The sequence below is a fragment of the Camelus bactrianus genome, chromosome 1, assembly GCF_048773025.1.
Source record: "Camelus bactrianus isolate YW-2024 breed Bactrian camel chromosome 1, ASM4877302v1, whole genome shotgun sequence".
NCBI classification, from domain to species: Eukaryota; Metazoa; Chordata; class Mammalia; order Artiodactyla; family Camelidae; genus Camelus; species Camelus bactrianus.
In genome coordinates this window covers 98209751-98218118 of record NC_133539.1, presented here as the reverse complement: position 1 = coordinate 98218118, position 8368 = coordinate 98209751, and positions in this window count along the sequence as shown.

The following is an 8368-nucleotide window of genomic DNA, read 5'->3' as shown; positions in this document are numbered from 1 at the left end:
CCTGATCTTTCAACCTCTCCCAGAAATATAATCTTAATTGACCAGTCCAGAATTTTCTGGTCAAACACGAGTAAAGCTCTCTAAATCAATCCATCTCTCCCCCAGAGGAGAAGAGGCAATCTGCATGACAAAACCCTGCAGTTACCTACCCACCCCACCCCCCAAAATGATGTCCTGGCCTAAAAATAATCCTTTCTTTTCTTTTGCTACTAGCTCCCCTGCCACCCCACCATTCTTCCCATAAAAACCTTCCATTTTGTACAACCCCTCTGAGCACTCTTCTGGTTGCTAGATGAGATGCTGCTGGATTCACGAATTGTTGAATAAAGTCTATTAGATCTTCACATTTATTGGGCTGAATTTTGTTTTTTAACAGATTCATGAAATTATTTAGGGTTCTTGTCATGGCCATGGTCAAAGTGCTTTTTATTTTAATGAATACTATAAGGAGTGATGAACATTTTTCTGCCTCCTTTATGACTAGAAAATTAAAAGCTTTTAAATCTAAATGCATATTTTTAAAAATTCACATTTGATATGATCAAAAACACTATTTTTTAATGTGAGAAACTATATTGTATTAGCAAATCAGTTTTTAGTCAGCATCACAACTTACCAAACTATTGTATCTTACAGCTATGCCCTATGCTAATCCTAAAATTAAGGTTTAACTTGCCATTTCAAATAGTCTTTTAGAAAGTTAAAAAAAAACTCTTAAAAACAATCAAATGTATTTCTTAAATTTGAAAAATTAAGAAAGCATTCAAGTAGATTTTTAGAGCAATTTAATTTCCTGATCTAACAGAATTAGAAACTCCAAGAGATTCAAGTTCATAAACAGATGAAGTTTTAGGATCAGACTGTATTAATATTCTGCTTGCACTGCTAACTTTGTAATATTTACAAATAAAATTTTCATTTCTCAAATATTTTTAGGTGAGGTGTTTGGTCAAAGAGAAATAAGGTAAGATGCACCCCCAGATGAACGTTAAAGCATTGAGGACCTAGGTTAGCATACCAAAGGCAACAAAGTTGGCTGTAAATATTCCAAAAACTGGAGCTTATCAGGAAAAATAAAGAGTTGGCTACATTATAAATATGTAGAAAGAAAGATAATTAAAAGGACAAGACATACATTTTTTTACCCACAAAATGCAGATTTTTTTTTAAAGGATGAAAAACACAGCCTGGTATTCTAAGAGGAGCTCCTTTTGATACTTCTGATAAGAGATAAATCACTATACACTGTTTTCAAATAAACAGTATTGGAAAGAAAATTTGCAGATAGGAAAGAAGTGTTAGTAACTAACAGATATATATATTTTAAAATTTTTACTAAGTACCAAAGAGAATAGGTTTCAGTCTTTTCCCAAGAACTCCTTTATCATTGAAAGATTGTCTAAAACTTGATTTGTTTATTCAGGTTTTTAACCAAGAGTTTCTTACTAACTTTAACAAACTTGAAATGACATATTTTGAGTAAAATTAATTTTTAAAAGCTTTGTTAAAGCTGTATATTTTAATTGAGGGACTATGTTTAATTTTTTTATTCCAAATATAGGTGAATAAGTATTATTACCTTTGGCAGGAGTTCCTGGCTTCAGGCTGGGAATTATAGGCTGTATGTGCTAGACACTTATACACGTAAAAACAAAAGTGACTAGTACACACGTCCACTAAGTATAAAATATAAGTAATGGGAGAGGGTGTAGCTCAGTGGTAGAGTGCATGCCTAGCATTTATGAGGTCCTCAGTTGAAGCCCCAGTAATTCCATTTAAACAACAAAACACCTTTATCTGTCCTTTCTCTGTCACCCCGATACTGGAAAGGACGCAGCTTGGATCCTTGGATAGGCCAGAGAAACAGTAACAAAGACCTTCTTTATTTGGGAAGATTTTCTCAAGGTGTGGAAATCCCTCGGGAACTTAAAAACCACATGCCATCCCCAGGGGAAAATCATCCCTCTGACACCCTCTCCTCCAAGCCAAGAGGCAGCGATTTGCCCTGCTACAGGCCTCCTTCAGTTCCCTCACATCAGGGAGCTAGCCCAGAGGGAGCTGGAGACTTAGGGCGTCTTCTTAAATGGAAGTCCCCTCCTCTCCGCTCAACTTGAGGTCTCCTCTGTACTCTTTTCTAGTTTTTTTCTGGAATAAAATCATTAACCTGGTTTTCACTTCTCTGTCCTTGTGTGTATCTTCCTCCTGCCAAGCACAAGTGCTGCAAGCCCCGTGGAGCCTCTCCTCAGCCTGGCCAACAAGAATCTGCCTAACAGGGAAGGCCCTTACCTGCCCTGGCTCAGCCTGGTATTGGCTGTGGCCCCATCCTGCCTCTTTTTGGTTTCCCTGTCACCTCCCAGTCTGCGCCCCCCTCCCCGCCCCCAGCTCTGTCTGGTCATTCTCTCCCTCCCTTACCCTCATCCCTCTCCCTGCAAAATGGTGACATTCTATTGATTACTTCCTCTCTGTTCTCTGGACCTGTGAGCGACTCCTCCGCCAGGAACCTTGGCCCTGTCCATATATCTTGCCGGACTCTTACCAACTGGTCCTTCAGGTTTCAGCCAGAACCTCAGACACCCAAAAAAACATTCACTAAGGAAACCTTTCCCACTTGCTTCTGCGCAAAGCAACAAGTAAAACACGTGCTCTTTTACTTACACTGTTTTGTCCGTTTTCTTGTTAGCTGTTTCCAGGTGTGAGCTTTAGAAGGAATAAAGCCTACGCTTGCAGGAAGGGCAGGGCCATTTAAAGAGGTAAGAGGAAGGAGCAAGAACTGCACTCCCTCACAAGCCAGCCTTTAGGTAGCACCAACCCAGGCCTCAGGGCACGACCACACGTGCCTACATCTCGTGAGATCCAGCACCAGGCGCCAAAGCCCAGTGCGCATGCGGAGTCGGGCTGCTTATCCAGAGCCCGAAAACTACTGTTCCCAGAACTCTCTGGGAAGGCATCTTGTCATCCAGGACTGTATTTCCCAGAAAGCCTCTCAAGGCTTCGCTCAGAGTTTGAAAGCTCTTCTTTCACCGGGAATGAACAAGGCGAGGTTAACCCGCATCTTTCCTTCTACCTCGGGAACCGAGGCAGCCCCTACCTTCCCCGGGATGGCGCCTGCAAAGCCTCATTTAGACTTGTCACAGTTTGTTAGATTATAGTGTCATCACAAATTACGAAAAATGGAGATTGGGGAGGGAGTGGAAGGAGTGGAGATTGTAGTAAGTGCCAAGCTGAGGCAGGTGGCTAGAAGACGTGGGGCTTTTCTCCAAGTCACACTGGCCGGAAAGGTCTGTTGGTCCCAATGGTCCCAGTGCCCTGGGAGTCACGCCTTGGTGGCCACTGGGCGTCTGCTGTGGAAGGAGAGGTAGAGGCAGTGGAGCCGCTGACTGTTCGTAGTCTCTGTCTCCAGGGAAGCTACCTGAATGGGGCCCCAGACTCTCCTTCTCCCTTGCTCCTGATCTTCAGTTTCAAATTCCACTCCATTTCTGCTTCAGGGACTCTGCCAATCTAGGTGCTAGGATCCACCCCACCCCCACCTTCCGGTTCCTTAAATCTTCAACCTCTAGTGATATCCTAGATTCTTTCAGAACCTACAATCCCATACTTTGCCCTTGTATTCCAGCACCACTCATCGTTATCTCATATTGAGCATGTCACACCTCTAGTGACCCATTAGTGCTGGGGCTACAGGTCATCCAGGGGCTTTCAGAAACCTGCCTGGAGAGGACAGTTCTGTACTTGGGCCTCAGTTTCCCCCTTGGATTCAGGACAGGGAGAAGGGGTGTGTTGAGATGGACGGTTTAGGCAATACATTTCATTGAGCCTTAGTCTCCTCATTCGTAAAATGATTATCCTTAACAGAAGGCCCAGTCAGTCAGACTTCCCTTGCCAATAGTGCAACATTTGCCTTCTGCCCTACAGGAGAAATCAAAACCGTAGGGCATACAGGAGAGAAATCACCCCTCACCAGATACTTCTGGCTCATATCAGTCATGTGACTCAGTTTGGCATTTGCAGGAATCAAGGTCATGCTTAGAAGCTAGAAATAGAACTTGGAAGCTATTGATGCACACTGGTGGTGCTCATACTGTGAAGCTGTGAAGATGAGGTCTCTCTGAGGGAGGATACCCTTGAGAGGAAGGGGAAGTTGGAGGACCAGTCAAGTTTCAGTTCCACAGCTATCAATGATTCTTGTCTTACTGTCTAGGCCCCAGTTTCCCTTTCTGAATAATATGTGTATGTGGTGGAGGAGCAGAGGAGTGGTAGAGCGTGATCATTGACACCTTTTGTGTGTGTTAAAAGCATTCCTGCAGGGACTAAATTAGATTGTTATTTTAGGTTCTCATCACACCACCAGAGGTCACTATTGACTATCTGTCCGAAGAGCAATTTAGCTTATTTGAGGACAGCCCTGCTACTTTCACAATTCAATACACGTTATTTATAAAAATGGAACAGTGCCCCAGGTAAAGGCTTTGATTTATTCAGAACTCTAGACACAAAAGGAAAAGGAGTCTGTTAAGCCTCCAAAGTTCAGAAACTTTATTTCACATTGGAATCTTTAAAAGACACTAATGCCTGGCCCCTGCCTCCAGACATTCTGATTTCACTGATAAAGGGTGAAATGTGGACATTGGTACTTTCAAAAGCTCCCCAGTGCAGCAAATTACTAATGTGCAGCAAAATTTGGGAACCACAGCCTTAGGCCTTTCTCTCAGTTTTAATAAAGGACTGTGAACCTGACCTAAACTTTGTGTGTATCAACTTCAGAGGAGAAAAACAGGAGTCCTCAGGGAAGGGTTTCCACGAACATGCTTTATGTAGCTCCAACTGGAGACAATAATGGACCCTCTGTTCCACTGAGTATTCCCAGGAACAAGAACCCCACTGGAGTGGTCAGGGAATTAAACTGAAAGGCAGTAATAGCAGCTTTCACTTGTGAAGCTCTCGTAATGCTCCAGGCATGTCTTACCCTTAACAGGCTTTAGCTCATTTAATCTTCAGAATAAGAGGTTAGATGCTATCATGATTTAAATTATACATATGAGGAAACTGAGGCACAGAACGGTCAAATAATTTGCCCATGATCATACACCACAGCCAGTAAGTTGCAGAGCCAGGTTCAAATCCAGGCAGTCTGTCTCCAGGAGCACAATCACTATGCTATTCTACTTCCTAATCCACAAACAATAAAAATTCCCCTTTTCTCCCTACTTGGTCTATGTTTCTTCCATTAGTATTCACATCCATTCTCCTCTCCCCTTCATTTTCTGCTCTCATCTGCAAGACCTACATTTCTGGTCATTGTTCATTCTTAAATTACTCAAATTTCTAATACCACATAGCACTGGGGACTCTGGGGAGATTTAGGGATATGACCTTTATTTTCTCACTATGTGACAGGCCCTATCTGTGTATTATTTTCATATGAGGCTCACATAATTGTACTGCAGGTGAAGAAACAGTCTTGGTAACTTATTCAGCTGATATAGTTTGGTCTCAGGCTCTTTCCCCTGATTTCATTCAGGGCATTTCCATCTATCTTATCAGGGTACCAATAAGCATTTATCAAAAAGAGAAAGAAAAGGAAAAGAAAGAAAAGGGAAAGAAAGGAAAGGAAAAGAAGAAAGAAAGGAGAGAAGAAGGAAAGAAAATGGGAAAGAGGCTATCTTCTGTTAAAGATACGGTTAATATTATAAAACAGATCCAGATTCCCTTAGTCTGAGATTGAGTGAAGAGGTAGTTTTCCTTAAATCATACTGCCGGATGGAATGCTGCAGTACTATTATTTGGGATTTCCCTCTGGTTTGGGCTGGTACCTTTTTTTGTGGGTAGGTATCCTGTGTCCCCAGGTAGAGTGCAAGCTCTCTGTTTCATACCTCACTTCACTCAGCACATAGGCTTGTATGTTAGCATCAAAGAATCATCAGATGATTTTAGAGATGACGACACCTTAGAGATCATCTTGCTCACTCCCCTCAGTCTGCAGATGTATAAACACAGGTTTAAGGACACTGAATGTTGGCACCAAGATCACGATTAGTCATAAAACTGGGATCAAAATGCAAGTCGTCTGTCTTGACCATCAACTCAATGCTCTTGGTACTCTTCCAAATTCAGTAAATATTTGTGCATTGATTTATTTTAATGTCAAAAGGAATCATATTGTGATTGGTAAAATATATTATATATCAAATTATTTTATGATAGAGTTACTATTGTAAATAATTTTTGGCTTTAATAAGAGTTCAGATTCATCCAACCAAATAGTTTAGTGAATGGTTCTCAAAGTTTGGTCTGAAGGTCAGCAACATTAACACATTCTAACATTGTTAGAAATGCAATTTCTCTAACTCTGCCCTAGACTTATTGAATCTGAAACTCGGGGGATAAGGCATAGCAAAATGTATTTTAACAAGTCCTCCAAGAGATTCTGATGCATATTCAGGTTTGCAAACCACTGTGCGGCATGAACTGTCTGTCTATTTATTCGTTTGGCTTAATAAATATATAGCTATAATGAGAAGACTCATTTGAAAGATTTTGTATAATGGGATTTTTAAAAAATAAAATATCCTTTTTATATGTTATCTTGACTAGGACTTGTCTGGCCCAGAAACAAGGCAATGTCACTTATTTTATCCATAATCCAGTTTTCATCATATAATTATTCTCTAGAACCAATCCTTTCATAAAAGATTTAGGCTTAGACTGTCATGACAAAGGCAATGCAAAGCCAGTAATTGCAAGTATGTGTGTTTGACAGGCACAGTCTTATTTCTAAAAAATTAATATAGGTAGTTCATAGAAAATTCTATCAATAGTTCACAGAAAAGTAATATTAACTCATAGATATATTTATGTGTGAGAAAAGATGAAATACATAGAATGTTTGAATCTGAGAGTTCCGTTATTAGTTAGGTAACGGTTTTCTTCCCATTTCAGCAATAACTTAGCCCAGTAGAGGGTGCTACCAGCTATTTGAATGTAGGGGCCATTCTCTGTAAGGAAATTCCAAAAGAGGGCACTCTTGAATAAGACATAAACTGACCTCAGCATAACCCAGTTTAGAGGTCACCAGAAATGTAAATAGTCTCTGAACAAAGAAGGCATCTAATCCATCAACTCTGCTTTATTGGGTCAAAAGGTAGGGATGGAAATGTGTGTGTGCGTGTGTGTGTGGCATTGGGCACAGTGAGAAATTTACTTTCCCAAAGGAAATGGGAAACGTAGCCCAGCCCTACTCTGAAAACTGTGAGAATCTGTAACCTTTGGACGTTACCCGTATTTGTTATGTTCTGCTGCTGCCTGTTGGTTTTATTTTCCTAACAGTAATTAGGAGCAAATATATTCCAAATTAAGAGTGCCTAGAGATTGGCTTCAGTAGTCTTATTAGGGGAGGAATCCCAAGACAAACAGCTGGTAGCAATGGGAGCTGCTGAAGGGAAGAAAAGGAAAACAACACTGGCCTGGCTGGGCCTCGGTGGAGGCCCTGGGTAGAGAAATAGAAGGTTGTGCCAGGGCAGTCTCTCAAGGCCATGGGTGACAGATGTTAGGAGAACATGGCTGGAGGACAGTTTTGGTAGCAACTTAGGCATAGGTGCCGTTGCTACCCAACATTCTAAATTAAGAATCATTCTGAAAAAGAATGAAAAGGAATATATATATATACACATATATATATGTATAAATGAATCACTGTGCTGTACACCTGAAATTAACACAATATTATAAATTAACTATACTTCAATTAAAAAAAAATCATTAATCCTTTTTTTTTTTTTAAAGCCCAGGACAAGTTCTGGACACCAATATACTTTTGGTTCCTATAGTAATCCACAAGGTCTACTTTAATAACATTTGGTATTTTAAACTTCTAGAATGGTTGGCCCACCATGACTTTTGCCCTAATGAGTCAGTCTCTTGAAGTAGAAAACTGCAAAAAGACTTGGGGTGATGTATTGGTAAGAAATTCTGAGCTGGGATATTTTATTCCTTTAAACAAATGTTTCCTGGGTGAAGGTTCTCAGAGATGTTCTAGACATTCGTGTTTTTAAAACACTAACAATATGTTTTTATTTTATATTTTCTAAATTAGTAAATAAAATAACTATGGAAATAAAAGTCTAAAACAGCAAGACAATGTGAAAGACCCTAAAAGTTTTTTAAGTGAGGGACTGGGGGTTAGAGGAGCTCAGATGAGCATTTGCTATGGTTATCCATATACGTTGCACACTCAACCCTGTGGTCAGTGGGTCTGGGTATGTTACCAGGAAAAGGAGGAAAGGTACAGAGGTCAAAGATGGAGGTCACAGGCATGGAGGTCAAATTCCCTCAGCAGAGAATTCAAAGGATTGCTTGCTATGTAGAAGGGGCT